Here is a 15,184-nt window from a genome sequence, read left to right as displayed (position 1 = left end):
TGAGGATCTCCCTCACAAAGGGCGGGGACCTTATTTAAATTCATTTATGTCTTGTTAAAGACCTACACGACACATGATCCTTCCTTATTGAATATTCAAAGCTCGACTGACATCATATCAGTGAGGTTGACAACAGCTGTAGGAAGTTGGAAAACAGTTGAGGAATTTCCATGGTGAGGCCAAGTGGGGCTGGGAGTGGGTTATACCTGGGTACAGCCCCCTGGCACTGCCCCTGACTACAGGCCCCTGGCACTGCTCCACATTCCTCTGTGGTGGAGGGGATGCTGGGGAATAGTTTATGGTCATTTGATTAGGCTGCCCTTTACAGATGGAGCCTTGATCTCTGTAGAGCGACCTTTCTGGCTGTTATCAGACTCTGCCCTGCCAGACTGATGGCGTAAACCACACCCTCTGATTTCAAAACATGACTTCAAAAAGAAAGGCCCTAGAATTACATGTTTTAATGGTAAGTATCTTTTAGCTGTTGCAAATTGTTGTGAGGCATTACAGTTTTAATGTTACAGTTTAATGTTACAGGCGTTACAGTTTTCCTGTCTTGACAAAGAAAATCCAATTCTGTATGCCAGTTATAGGTTAAGCAAAAAAAAATTGCAAGTTGATAGAGGAATAATATAGAATTGTTAATATGAGGCCCTTCATTTTAGTTTTACTGTAATAAGTAGACTAGGTTATGGTAATTGTAAAGTGCCTTTTATAGTGAGAATTCACAATGTGCTTGGAACAAAATATGCAAAGGTGTTACAAACTGCAAAGGCTTTGTAAACTGTATAACCACAAATTAACCAAGTATTAGAAGCTTGAACTATACTTTCAATATATATGTACTGTGCGCCTTGGCCAACTTCGTTCTGAATGCAGCATGATGGGAAACATAGTGATGGACAGGCCAAATTCTTTTAACACAATTGAGCATAGAAAGGCAACTTCTGTTATCTGTTTTTAGCTGCACGAAAGCAAGTTTAATAGGCCTGGTACATAAGGGAGTGGATTTGTTCATGGGCAGCAAGGAGAAATCTTGCAATCTGATGAGGAGAGGCCAGATTCAGGCAGAGAATGACTCCTTTTGCCAATTAAGGTTCACAGCTGCAAACAGTGGCCTTCGTTACTGGAATTGATGTGGGTTAAGTTTCCTAGATAACGGGGAGGAACCTACAGGGACCGTGAGCTAATGATCCCCTATTCCTGTTGACAGGTGGAACATTATTGGCTAAGATAACAATGTTTAATATTGTAATTGGACTCTCCTGTCTGATTGACAAGGCTGGGCGGGATATCAAAATGTTCAGAATAATATAACAATTTTACAATTGTGAGGTTAGTTCAAAGAGGGCAGTCATGCCTTATCGATTGTGGCTCCCTTCTGTTGCATGCATTGGCAAATAATTTATTTTTCATTCTTTAACTTTATGCTGTCTTTCGCAGTCCATGGATTGGTTGACTAAAGTCAACTAAATAAAGGGCACCCAGTGGGACACCTCAAAAAATTCCTTTTACACCAGTTTAGTTGATAATGTTGAGCCAAGAGTTTATTGACAGTTGGCAGGCAGATGAAATAGAGAAAATTCATTTGTTAACTATTTCATTAACATCAAGTCATATGAAATTCAAAATCTACATGGTATGGTGATGTTTGTTTGAGGCATATTCAGATTCAAAGAATATCTGTATTCCGATCCTATGACTGGACTGCTCCTAACCCTGGAAAACCTGAGGATCACACTTGGCATGATAATTTCAGGCAGCTGTCTGATCAAATTCTTCATTCAGCTCTCTGTACTGTGAAAATTTTGAAGTGGGCTGCTCAATTTGATCTCCACTTCCCCTGGACACGTGGAAGGCATCCAAATCACAGCAGCACTCCATTCTGCAGAATGGATTCCCCTTTCTCTCTCCAAGAAGTTGCAGGTGTGAGAAGACTCCTTTGAAGTCCTTTGAATCACAGGACAAGTCACTTTAACTGGGGGAGGAGGAAGGGACCTCTTCTTCTCCTTAGCTGCTCACTCAGACCCATTTTTGTAACACTGCATTTGTTTCAAGTCTCTGAGCCTTCCGAGAAAGATCTAATCCATTGCCAGTCTTTGAAGTCTTTTGAAATCCGTTCCCAGCCTTTGAAGTCTTTTTAAATCCATTGCCACCTTTTGAAGACCTTTGTTCTCATTTAGTTAAACAGTCCACCTTGAAATAGCCATTGACAGCTTAATAATTTTTTCAGAGCATGCTGGAAGCGTGTTTATTGATCTTTCCCTGCATGGTTGAATGCATCTGACTGCAATGTGTGTAAAAGTCATAGTTCTGCTGTAGACAACCTCAAAGCAGCTAAGTCCTTTTACTTTCTCTTTTCTATAAACACAGTGGTAGGGGGAGGGTTACCCTCTGTGCTAAGGGGTTGAGTGTGCTCCTGGTCAATGGGGTTTCCTTTTCTCCTGTTTGGCGGGGGGGGGGGGGGCGCATGGTGTGGGTGTCTGAATGCTGAGATTCGGGTGCCATTTAAAAAAGGACTCTTTTGTGTTTCGTGTGAGGTATAAATTTGCATGGAACATCCAACTGACAGTCGCTGCTAAACAGCAGTGGGAAACATTCTGGATTTCTGCTGGTATCAACTCTTAGAGCTGCTTCAGTGAATCGTGACCAGTATATTTCAAAATGTAACTGTCTTGAGTGAAGAAACAAGAGTCTGGAAAAGACTAAACCACTAAGAAATGATCTTTTAATTTTTAGATAGATGTGAACTATGAAATGCCCTGAATGTTACTTTGCTTTATTTGGAGCATTTAATAAATGCAATTGCATGACTCAAATATTGAACATAAAGACATTAGCTTTTCTTTTGTTCCTATTACTTGGCAGCTGGTTCTTAAGCAACCTTCCCCACCCATTTATTCCAGTACCAGGCCTACAAATACACTGCCAAGCATAGAGTTTAAACAACATGTTGCAAGTTATGACCCACTGTTTCCGCCTTTCTTAGGGCTATTATTAAATTGCATTAAATTTCATTGCTGTCACCAATACTTTGCATATGCTTTTCATGCTCCCCAGAATATAATATCTATAATAATTTTACTTTATTGTGTTGAATTTTTGCTTGGACATTAATTATTTATGCCATAGCAGCAGCTTTCATTGTGCAAAATAAATATCTAATATCTTTAATAGGATCATAGCTCAAAAAAAAGCTTTTGAGTCTGTTATATTCATGCCTGCTCTCTGCAAGAGTAATTCAGCTAGCTCCCTCCCCCACTCTTCTCCCATAGTGTTGCAATTTTTTCTCTCTGCAGGTCTTGTACAATCCCCTTTTTAAAGGCATGATTGGATTCCCATATGGCCTCCACCATACCCTCAGACAGTATATTCCAGGCCTTAACCACTTGCTGTGTAAAAATGTCTTTCCTCACGCATCGCTATTGGTCGTTTTGCCATTCATCTTCAATCAGTGTCATCAACTCTTCTGATAGTGGAACAGAACCTTTCTGTCCACTATGTCTAAACTCCTTATGCTTCCGAACACCTCTACCAAATCTCCTTTCTTCTTTTAGGAAAACAGCCTTAAGCCTTGCTAGCATGTCCAGGTAACTGAAGTCCGTCATCTGTGGAATGATTCTTGCAAGCCTTTCTGCACCCTCTTGAAAGTCTTTACATCCTTCCTAACCTGTGGCTTAGAGTTTACACAATTGTGCTAGGCTTCTGCACATTAGTATTGTTAAATGATTTGGTTTATTTGTTGTCAGATTTTGTACTTTGTCACATATTTGCATTGTACAGGTGAAGTATGATAGAGTTAAATGGTTTTTAATTTTAATTTACCATATTCATTGCAAGTGTGACATCTCTGATAAATTGATAGTGATCGTTCTTTGAATAAGTTTTAAAAAGTTGAAAAATTTAGCGTATTTACTCATCTAACTCTGAAATCGATGCAACTGTTTAAATATCAGTTTCCTCAGTTTGATAGCCACAAATATTATGGACAATATTTTAGTGACCGTTTGAAAAGAGACAAGACATCGAGTAGCCTTTATTACAAATTCATAAAATGGTTCCTTGAAATCTATAAATATTAATGCATTGTGCTTTTGTCCATCTGAATTACTCCATAGGTACAGGAAGCCAGTGTTAAGATCTGAAGACGCAGTTAGCTGATTTCAGACAAGAGGCACAAACCTTTTTCAGAAAATCTGGCTCCTCACAGGAATAAAAATAGGGTAAGCAACAACTTACATCTACAACAAAATTTACAAATAAAAGTTTGCAGCGTGGAATTATTGCAAACTTGTGTTTCAGCTACATTTTAAATACAGCTGCATATGTATAATGTAGCATTTGAACCATAATATAGTGTAATAGTTACGCAAAGTGTCATGCTAATTACAACAGATATGCAGTGTGTGAATCCCTATTTAACTAGAGTGCCGGTTTTCGGCCAGTACTTGCAGAATGCATTATGGGACCATTAATCCAAATTATGATGTTGGGCCCTGCATCACTCTTACCCAGGGACAACAGATTTTTGCACATCTATGATTCACTCACTAATTTCTGAATGCCACCTGCATTTTTAATATTGCTGGGAGTCAACAGGGATATGTTTCAATTATAATTTGGAATATTTAACATTGGGCAGAATTCTCTTGTCCTGCCCATGTTGAATTTGTTGGTGGGTGGGAATGGAGAATCTAGCGAGAGCCAAAAAGTCAGAAATCTTCTGGCATAAAATCATGTTGCAGTTCTCCCATTGCAGATTAATGGCAAATCGATCTTTCTGCTGACTGGGGAGTCATGAATGCCATTTGCATCTCATGAACACTCACTAAAATAGCTATCCAGCAGTGTCCCTTCACAGGCCTTCCAATATTGTGTCATGTCAGTATGAAAATAAATTAGTCTAAAACCCAATTGCTGAAGAGTGACATGTACAATTGGCAAGAGACATAAGAACATAAGAACGTAAGAAATAGGAGCAGGAGTAGGCCATCTAGCCCTTCGAGCCTGCCCCGCCATTCAATAAGATCATGGCTGATCTGTCGTGGCTCAGTTCCACATTCCCGCCCTCTCCCCATAACCCTTAATCCCCTCGCTTATCAAAAACCCATCAACCCGCGTCTTAAAAATATTTAGCGAGGCAGCCTCCAGCACCTCAACGGGCAGAGAATTCCAGAGATTCACCACCCTTTGAGTGAAGAAGTTCCTCCTCAACTCTGTTCTAAACCGCCCCCCCCTTTATCTTGAGGCTGTGCCCCCTAGTCCTACTGTCCTTTCTGAGCGGGAAGAGTCTCTCTACCTCTATCCTATTCATCCCATTCATCATCTTATACGTCTCAATGAGATCTCCCCTCATTCTTCTAAACTCTCGAGTACAAGCCTAGTTTATTCAGCCTCCCTCATAGCTCAACCCCCTCAACTCCGGTATCAGCCTAGTAAACCTCCTCTGCACTCCCTCCAAGGCTAAAATATCCTTGCGTAAGTACGGCGACCAAAACTGCACACAGTACTCCAGCTGCAGCCTCACCAATGCCCTATACAGCCGCAGCAAGACCTCCCTACTTTTATATTCAATCCCTCTCGCTATGAAGGCCAGCATCCCATTCGCCTTCCTGACCACCTGCTGCACCTGCAGGCTGGGTTTTTGCAACTCATGCACAAGGACCCCGAGGTCCCTCTGCACCGTCGCCAATGCAGAAAAGCTTTCTGCCATAGTGCTGTGCTGCTCTTGATGTGCTGTACATCACTGTAATGGGGCAGACCATCTCATCTCCATGCTCAGCTGGCCTTCATGGATAGCACCAAGCTCCTAGAACCTTGGACCCTCCTGTGTCACCGGTTCGGATCAGGAGAACATCTGGGGTTGGGGAACCTTCCTCCAGGTATCAGACGCCTGTGTCTATCTGGACAGCACGCTGCTGCAGGTCTCATTTTCCTCCTTGCACCTTCTCACCCTCCTTCAGTCACCCCATTGTTGGCAGCTATGCCTCCAGCAATCATGGTCAATGCTTTGGAATTGCCTCTCTAAAAGCTCATCTTTTTAAGCAAGTTTTTATTTACCTCTTTAGCCCAGTGTTGTAGACACAAATATATGTCCAGATTTTTTAACTCAAGCACGAAACAGGAGGCTGAGAGCTGAATAAGCCATCTGCAGCTCAACAACTAGAAATCTGGGTGATTTATTCCTGTGTGGGGTGTAGTTATCCACTGCAAATGTGAGGTTATCCACTTTGGTAGAAGTAATAGTAGGAGGGATTATTATTGAAAGGGCGAAAAGCTGCAGCATGCTGCAGTGCAGAGGGACCTGGGTGTCCTTGTGCACGAGTCACAAAAACCCAGTCTGCAGGTGCAGGTGATCAAGAAGGCGAATGGAATGTTGGCCTTTTGTAGCGAGGGGGATAGAATATAAAAGCAAGGAGGTCTTGCTGCAACTGTACAGGGCACTGGTGAGGTCGCAACTGGAGTACTGTGTGCAGTTTTAGTCCCCGCATTTGCGAAAGGATATATTGGCCTTGGAGGGTGTACAGAGAAGGTTCACCAGGCTGATACCAGAGATGAGGGGGTTAGCTTATGAAGAGAGATTGAATAGACTGGGTCTGTACTCGTTAGAGTTTAGAAGGCTGAGGGGGGATCTTATAGAGACTTACAAGATAATGAAGGGGCTGGATAGGGTAGAGGTAGAGAAATTCTTCCTGCTTAGAAAGGATAGCAGAACTAGAGGGCACAGCCTCAAAATAAGGGGGGGGCGCAGTTTAGAACAGAGTTGAGGAGGAACTTCTTCACTCAAAGGGTGGTGAATCTCTGGAATTCACTGCCCATTGAAGTGGTGGAGGCTACCTCATTGAATATATTTAAGTCATGGGTAGATAGATTTCTGATAGACAGGGGAATTAAGGGTTATGGGGAGAAAGAGGGAAAGTGGAACTGATCCACTTCAGATCAGCCATGATCTTATTGAATGGCGGGGCAGGCTTGAAGGGCTAGATGACCTACTCCTGCTCCTATTTCTTATGTTCTTATGTATGTGGGCCTTACCCATATGCCTCTGGTCAGTTGTCTATCCAGTGCTGGCAGGAAGTAACAACTGGTTGTCAGGGAAGGGCACCATGTCAGGTAGTGGAAGGACGTGACTGGGGATTGAAAGAATGATCACCAGTATTTGAATGAGTCCAGACAAGGAGCTCAAAATGGTATTATGATCAGAATGAGGTGGAGCTTGGGACAGGATAGACCAGTAGAGGAGCACCACTGCTTATGGCTGTTTTGTCCATTATGGCCTTGGATCACTTGCTGCTAGGTTGACGTGGTAGAAAAGCCGCAACCGTTTGCTTGCTCAAGCCAATAGTTAAAATAGCAGCCACAGCTTGATAACATCATCAAAGCCCAACCTATACATTGTTAGGGACCAGATGAGAAACTCCAAGGTATATTGTGAAGTTTACCTAAACCCCAACTATTTTTTGATCTTTGCATTGGTGTGAATATAAGGTGTTCTGCTTCAGGTGTGATTATATTGACCCATCAGTAAGTTTTTATTTAAAACAAACATTATTTAACAACACAATTAAAATATAACAAAAAGAATTAGCATAACTTTTACAAATTGAAATGCTTCAACATGACAAGGTATAATTCTTAACTGCTAGCTATTGCTATTAGTTTCAATTTAAGCAATATCCCATAGACCTAAACACCTTTTCCAAATCAGTTAGCAAGACACCCAGGCTTACATGTTTCCCTAATGCTGCAGCCTTTTAACGCCTCTAGACTGAGATACAGAAAGCCACCTGTCTTCTGATTCTCAGGCAGCAGCCTCCAGAGAAAACCTATTTTCACACATCAGGATTCTAGTGAGAGAGAGAGGGAGAATACACCTCTTGTTTTTTGCCGACTGCTGGAGAGAGTATATCTATTTTCCAGGTCTCCAAACTTCAATCTCCAGAAAGAGAGAGAGGAAATAAGCTACTGCTCCTTTTCAAATTCAAACAGCAACTGCCTGTTTTTTCCCTCCTTGCAAGCCCAGCACCACCCACCCACATGACAAGCATATGTCAATCAACCTAATTAAACCTTACCCTGAAACCCCAGGGAACAACTCTAAGAATAAAAATACGCATTAGCACAGATTAAAACAAACACACCAATAATTAGGAATAATTATTCTTCTGTATGCTGAGCATGTGGGCTATCGGTTGTAGACAATTTGGCATCATTTAACAGAGCTGCCTTATAAACACACTCTTCACCAGAAACATGACACAAAATACATTTCTTAAAGGCACAGTATCATTACAATATTTAAAGAAGGACTCTGTTGGACAAATGGGTTAAAATCAAAGATTTCAGAAAGAAGGTAAGATATGAGCGGAAACATTATGGACATTTCATTTTATCAATTTTGTGCATGGCTTGGACACTACTTCATCAATAGATTGCCCTTGTTCTCTCATAGTCATTTTTGATTTGCTGTGAGTGGCTGAAATACAGCTGTAAAGTGAAGGCATAGTGACTGTTGCCAGGATAATGGAATTAATCTGCATGATTCATTGCCGATAGTCAAACAGCTTCTGGATGTTGAGGGAGTGATATTCCAGTTGGTTGCGCAATTAGCTGATTTGATGTGATTTAGCCATGAAGTGATCTGTGTGTAGTCTGTACCACATTGCACCATGTGAAAGCCTGCAACCCTATGAAAATCACATATTTGCTCCACCTGCTTGTCTCTGGCAAGAAAGAATGAAACATAGTTCTCTTCACATAGAGAATCTCCCTGACTTCACTTTACACAACAATGAATGGCCAAATGCAAAATATTACAAAATCTCTATCTCCAATCTAGAAGTGCCAGGTGAATGGAGTTCATCACCAGTAACTTTCACAGACACTTGGATTTTTTATCCTTGCCCAATTCTGAGATTGCAGTTGTGCTTGCAGCAGGTAGGAAATTTCTGTGCAGACTTCCTTACTAAATCCTCTTGCTGAGAGCCTTTCTTAGCTCCTCCTTCCATTTTGCAGCTTGATCTGTTCTGTGTGGTGTCCATTTAATCTTCAAATCATGCTGTATCTAAGAGGAATGCCTCCCATGTCTGCGAACTTATTGGTGCAGAGGCCTTGAAGTTAGCAAAATGTCCTTCAGCATCTGTCTGTGTAGAGTTACGCAACTTGAAACAATTACTGAAAATGTCAAACAGAATATTTTCAAATCTCGTAAATGATCATAAGAAATCTACCAACAATTAACATCTAAGTAGTTGATGTTCCCTTTAAATTGCATTCCTGACTGAGTTGCGGGGTGTGGTGCGTTGAGGTGGTGAGAACGGTACACTTATTGTGTAATACATTCAACTGTATGAGGTTAAGAGAGAGAGAGTGTTTGGCTGTAGTGTTAAGCTCCAAATTGGTATACACAGTTCAGAACACAGGTTTGTGCAGGTGGTGTGCAGACTTTTTGGAATTCTAACTGCATTGACCACAATCCTTATACATCACCCGGCATTTCTGCATAAGTTACATTCTCTTAGTACTGCACTGTACTGTCACCATCGATTATGTTCCTGAACCACTTCCTTCATTCTTGGGAAATCTGTTCTAAATATTCGTCCCTGTGGGAGCAAAATTCTTCAAATTTCTGACCTCGCATGGGGTTTGTGCAAATTTAAACCCATGTTATCTTCAGTTCTCTTCTAGTTCTGAGCTGAAGTTCAAGTTTGATAACATATTTATAACTAGAGCTTCTTTTATTTCACATTTTGAAGATGTTGTTCATGTTCTCCCTTGGTATTTTACTTTCCCACAAGTTCAGTTCCTAATCTGTCCTAATAATCTAGAGTCCTATGTGCTGAGTTCACTAAGTTGCTGTTTACTGAAACATCCAAATCTTGAAAATAAAATGCCCAAAATTACAAACAGTATCCCAAATGCAGCACTGAATACAGTGGTTATATCATTGGCTTTGCAACCCAGAGGTCTGGGCTACTGATATAAAGACATGAGGTCAAATCCCACCAGTACATCTGGAGACTTTGAATTCAGTCAATTAACTAAATCTGGAATTTTAAAAAGAGCTAATATCAGTAATGGTGGCCATCAAAAGATCAAATTGTTGTAAAAAAAAATCTTGTTTGTTACTGTCCTTTAGGGAAGGAAATTTGGCGTCCTGCCATCCTCACTTGATCAGGCTTATGCGTTACTTCGGAACCACAACAATTTGGGTTGATTCCTAACTGCCTTTAAAAATGGTTGTACCAAACTGCTTGAAGTGATTGACCAACACTTTTTCAATGGTAATTGGAGATGCAAAATAAATGCTAGTTTGAGTAATGATGCCAGGAATTAATTCTTGAAAATTATGTCTAGTTAAATTTAGGATCACGTGTTCATTTACAGGCACATTATCGTGAAATAAATTAGGTTTTTTGATTTGCTTAGTAAAGCTTTGTATTTATTGGAAATCATAAATGAATGATCAATAGTAGTACAAGTATACTTTCTCAACGTTTGCTATTAATTGTGCACTCATTACGCTCATATTTGGTTTCTGTTATTCCATAAATTTGTCTACTTTAAAATCCCCAATTCATAGGTTTTTAATGCTTTGAACATTGTATCTCATTTCCAATTTTTTTCTCAGCTGTGTTTAGGATATACTGTCTGTAAAAGCACAATCCATGCCCTGCAGCAACCAAACTTTTCCCTCTTATGACCATTGTCTGCTTCCAGTTGAGACAGTTTTCAATTCAGTTAGATAATTTGACAGTGAGATTTATGTACATCAAGAAACAATGTAATTTCTTTTAAGATTCGACAATATGCAAGACCTTGCCCAGATGAATTGAGTTTTTTTCGTAACCTTTGTTTTATTGAAGTCAATTTGTAATACAGATTTATGAGCTAATATAACTAGATGTAGAATTTGATTGTGAACAGTCGTTTCAAGAAGCATCACTTGAATATTAATGAAAAGAGAGACATATTGCCAAAGCTTTGCATCTTGCACTTATCAAGAAAATTCAAGAATGTCAAATTTCAAATAATCACAGCAACGAAATACTACAGGAGAAAAGGGTGGTGATTGGTTGGCAAGTCAACTCTGATTAGCTGAGGCATAGCCTTTGGTTCCTTCAGTTGTTCCTTCGGTTATTCATAATGGACTGGAGTGCAGACCATACTCAATCAGCCCACACTTGAAAACTCTGAAACAAAATATTTACTGTTAGATGTGTTCCGCGATTGGGCAACACTTGTTTAATAATCCTGCATGCACCAATAGCTAGACTACAGATTTGGGGAGGCAATGGCCTAATGATACTATCAGTGAACCATTAAACCAGAAACTCAGCTCATGTTCTGGGACTCAGGTTCAAATTCCCCATGGCAGCTGGTGAAATTTGAATTCAATAAAAGATATCTGGAATAAAGAATCTGCTGATGACTATGAAACCATTGTTGATGGGAAAAACCCATCTGGCTCACTAGTGTCCTTTAGGGAAGGAAATCTGCCATCCTTACCCAGTCTGGCCTACATGTGACTCCAGAGCCACAGCAATGTGGTTGACTTTTAACTGCCCTCCAAGGGCAATAAATGCTGACCAACCAGTGATGCCCATATCCCACAAATAAATAAGAGAGTGATTTAAAAATAACCTGTCAAGCTTACAAAATGGCTCATTTATACTTGCCCTTTTGCAGAGACTCCCTTCTCCTTGGGGAGCCAATAGTTCCAAGTAGATTTTCCAGCGGCAGTGGCCTGGCCAATCAGAGTCGACTTGCCAATCAATTAGCATCCTTTTCTCTTATCATATAGATTGAATTTTGGCATTCTTCGCTTGTCCTGATAACTGCAAAATGAAAAGCTTTGGCAATGTTTCTTTTCAGCAATTTGATTATAATTTTCATTTGTGAAGTTTTAATACCATCAAAAGCAAATCTCCAAATCCTTGTGCTGTTTCTATAATCTATTTCTTTGTAAATTGCTGACCTCTCTCTCCCCAGTCTATGTGACCACAGCCAGGTGCCACTGACTGTTCTATTCACACCCCACCCATCCTTCTTGACTTACCTGAGGGTAACTGCAATGCTATTGGCAAGAAATAGGCAAACCCAAATTTCTATCCTAGTAAACTTTTGTGTGACCATGGTGAAGAAAACATGTAGAACATTGGTGTGATTTATGCCTGACGTTATTAAAATTTAGTTACAATCTATCCAATCCCTTGTAGTTTTTATTTTCAAGAAATTTGGTTCACTTGTATTTCTGTGTAACATTTTCCACCACATTAAAAATACCAGCTTGAATCATTTATGTTCATAGAATAGGAACGCTAATGATATCTTGCATCTGTTTTATGTTACATTAAAATTTGGAATGTGCTTTTTAAAGCAGCATTTAAAAATATTTGTCTTCTGATATGAGAATTGCTGGCAATGGGCATTTGTCCATCCTAGTTGTCCCGCAATTGGCAATACAACTGATGAAGTAACTGAAGAGGGCATTAAAAAAGGAAGAACTTGCACTTGAGTAGTATAGTTTAAATCCCAGAACATCCCAAATGTTTTGCAGGCAATTAAGTATTTTTGAAACATGGTCGTTTTTATCATGAAGGGAAGTATGACAGCCAATTTATGTGCTGCAAAGTTCCTCAAATAGTAATAAGATAATCTGTTTTATCAGTGAGCTCCTTTGTGTGAACCACATAGTGCTGGAGTTATATGTAGCCAATTCAAATTTCACTTCAGGGTTAAAATTGTTTCTTTAAGAAAATGGTTTTGGAACAGGCTTCTGCTGAAATCTCATGGGATAGGCTGGGCATTTTCTGTATTGGTAGATCTTTTCAAATGCATGTTATTGATTTATCAAAATTGGAAATTTTATAAAATAATAGACACCTGATCAGCCATGCTTAATATGGAGAAATGCCCATCAAGCCATAGCCTCTGGTGATTGGCTAGGGACCTGTTCTTGGAAAAATTAGCTGTAGAAACAGATATAAGAATGTTCCGCTAGGCATGAGAAAGAAAGATAGATTCTTAAAGTACAAAAGGAAGCTTTTCAGCCTGTCACACTTGGGCCAGCTCTTTGAAAATGCTGTCCATTCTAGTCCCAGATTTTTCCCTATAAGAGTGCAGATTACACCTCTTAAGGTACATGTCCAGTTGTCTTTTAAAAATTCTTATGAAATCTGATGCCACCACCCTTTCAGGTAGTGCAGCCCAGATCTTTAATAGTCCTCTATGAAATTGACCTTCCCCTCTCTTTCCCCACTACTTTGCCAATTACTTTAAATTTACCATCTCTACTGATTAATTAATGCATCAGAAGAAATAGTTTCTTCCTACTTGAATGTCAAAACCCCTCACAATTTTGGATAACTCAGCCAGATCTCTCCTTGATCTGCTCCAATATGAACAATTGCAACTCCTCCAACCCCTCTATGTAGCTGAATTCCCTCATGCTTGGCACCATGCCTGGTAAGAAGTCTCACAACACCAGGTTAGAGTCCAACTGGTTGGATTCTAACCTGGTGTTGTGAGACTTCTTACTGTGTTTACCCCGGTCCAATGCAGGCATCTCTAAATCATGACCATGCCTGGTACCATGGTGGCACAGTGGTTAGCACTGCTGCCTCAGTGCCAGGGACCTAGACTGGATTCTAGCCTTCAGCAACTGTGTGGAGTTTGCATGTTCTCCTGTGTCTGCATGGGATTTCTCCGGATCTCTGGTTCCTACCGCAGTCCAAAGATGTGCAGGTTAGATGGATTTGTCATTCTAAGTTGCCTCTTAGTGTCCAAAGATTTGTAAGTTAGCAGGATCAGCAGATAAATATGTGAGGCTACAGGGATAGGCTCTGGATGAGATGCTCTGCCTGAGAGCATCTCATCCAGAGATGCCTGGGAGTCAAATGGCCTCCTTCTACACTGTAAGGATTTGATCTATGTAGCCTCTGCAGGTCTTTGACATCCTTGCTAAAGAATTATATATATAATATTCCATTTGAATCTTAACCAGAAATGTTAAAAGTCTTGGCAAGTTTTCATTATTTATAAATGCAATGCCCCTACTTACAAACCCAAATATCCCATATAACATCTTAATTGCCTCAACAACTTGTCTTGCCATTTCAAAAATTTGTGAAATGCGCTCTTGGGTTCCTCTATTTTTACGTTATTGCAGTCAAAAGTCCATTGACGTTTGGTGGGAGTGGAAGAGCCTAGTGACAGGCAAGGCAGGAAATTTCAGCCTATGATGTTCAGAACCTATATAGTATTGTAATGTTCACAAACTTCAAAGTTATACTTTCTATCCCCAAATCTGAATAATTTATATATAACAGTAAAAGCAGTGGTTCTAATATGAACCTATTGGTGTTTTTCTCCAGTTAGAAAAATTACCATTCAGCAATATTCTTTGCCTCCTATCACACAGCCAAATAAGTACCCAAATTACTACCATCACTTTGCTTCTATTTTCTGAATGAGTTATGAGGTACTTTTATCAAATGCATTTTGAAAATTCATATAGACAATATGTATTGCACTACTTCAATCAACTTAATCATTTATTATCTGACTACGCGAATCTTTCATAATATTGTGTGATTGGTGACTTTTGTTTAAGTAACTTCAGTGTTTGTAGGTTTGCTATACTTTCTTGCATTTTTCTGACATGTAATGCACTGTTTTGCTGTTCTGCTTTTCATATTTTTGAATTATAGTTTGCAGTTTAAATATAAAATAATAGATATTGGCAAATCATTTAATCAAACCAGATCACACATTTCAGGATTTAAAATGTAAAAATAAAACATTTCCATTGTTTTGGAGCTCACTGATGAACAATCTGATGAAATGGTTGATTCACTTACCTGGATGTCCATTGCAGTAATGTGCAGAATGCACAATCACAGTTATATTCAAAATAATTTTTACTTCAGCATCATTACTTAGATTGGAATAAGTACAAATATATCAGGCAGAATTTCAAAATGATCGTCCTAACCAAAATGGTCAGTCTAGTAGACGGGTCAGAAACTCATTAATATCTGCAGTGAGCTTTGCCATGGCTCTTTAACTGAGACACAATATTAGCAGCCCACTTCCAGATTTTTTGATCAGAAAGCTTTTGGTACATTGGCCTTTATAAATCGGAGTTTCGAATATAAAAGTTGGAGTGTTATGGTAAGGTTAT

The 15,184-nt window shown here is 39.8% G+C and overlaps 1 protein-coding gene across 3 annotated transcripts in view; it reads left to right on the top strand.

Annotated features, from left to right (window-relative positions):
• LOC145343827 (uncharacterized) overlaps positions 1–15,184 on the top strand; it is a 252,433-nt gene that overhangs the window by 58,961 nt on the left and 178,288 nt on the right. For 2 of the 3 annotated variants that reach the window (XM_080190224.1, XM_080190222.1), the window contains exon 2: positions 4,119–4,223. The gene's annotated coding sequence lies outside the window, so the exon portion shown is untranslated. Of the gene's footprint in view, positions 1–4,118; positions 4,224–8,278; positions 8,354–15,184 lie in introns of all 3 variants that reach the window. The other variant, XM_080190223.1, reaches the window with a different exon arrangement.

Source organism: Carcharhinus amblyrhynchos, chromosome 6, assembly GCF_965287045.1.
Source record: "Carcharhinus amblyrhynchos chromosome 6, sCarAmb.v2.hapA, whole genome shotgun sequence".
Lineage (NCBI taxonomy): Eukaryota > Metazoa > Chordata > Chondrichthyes > Carcharhiniformes > Carcharhinidae > Carcharhinus > Carcharhinus amblyrhynchos.
Note: the sequence above shows the minus strand (reverse complement) of the source record. Positions and strands in the feature narration are given on the sequence as shown.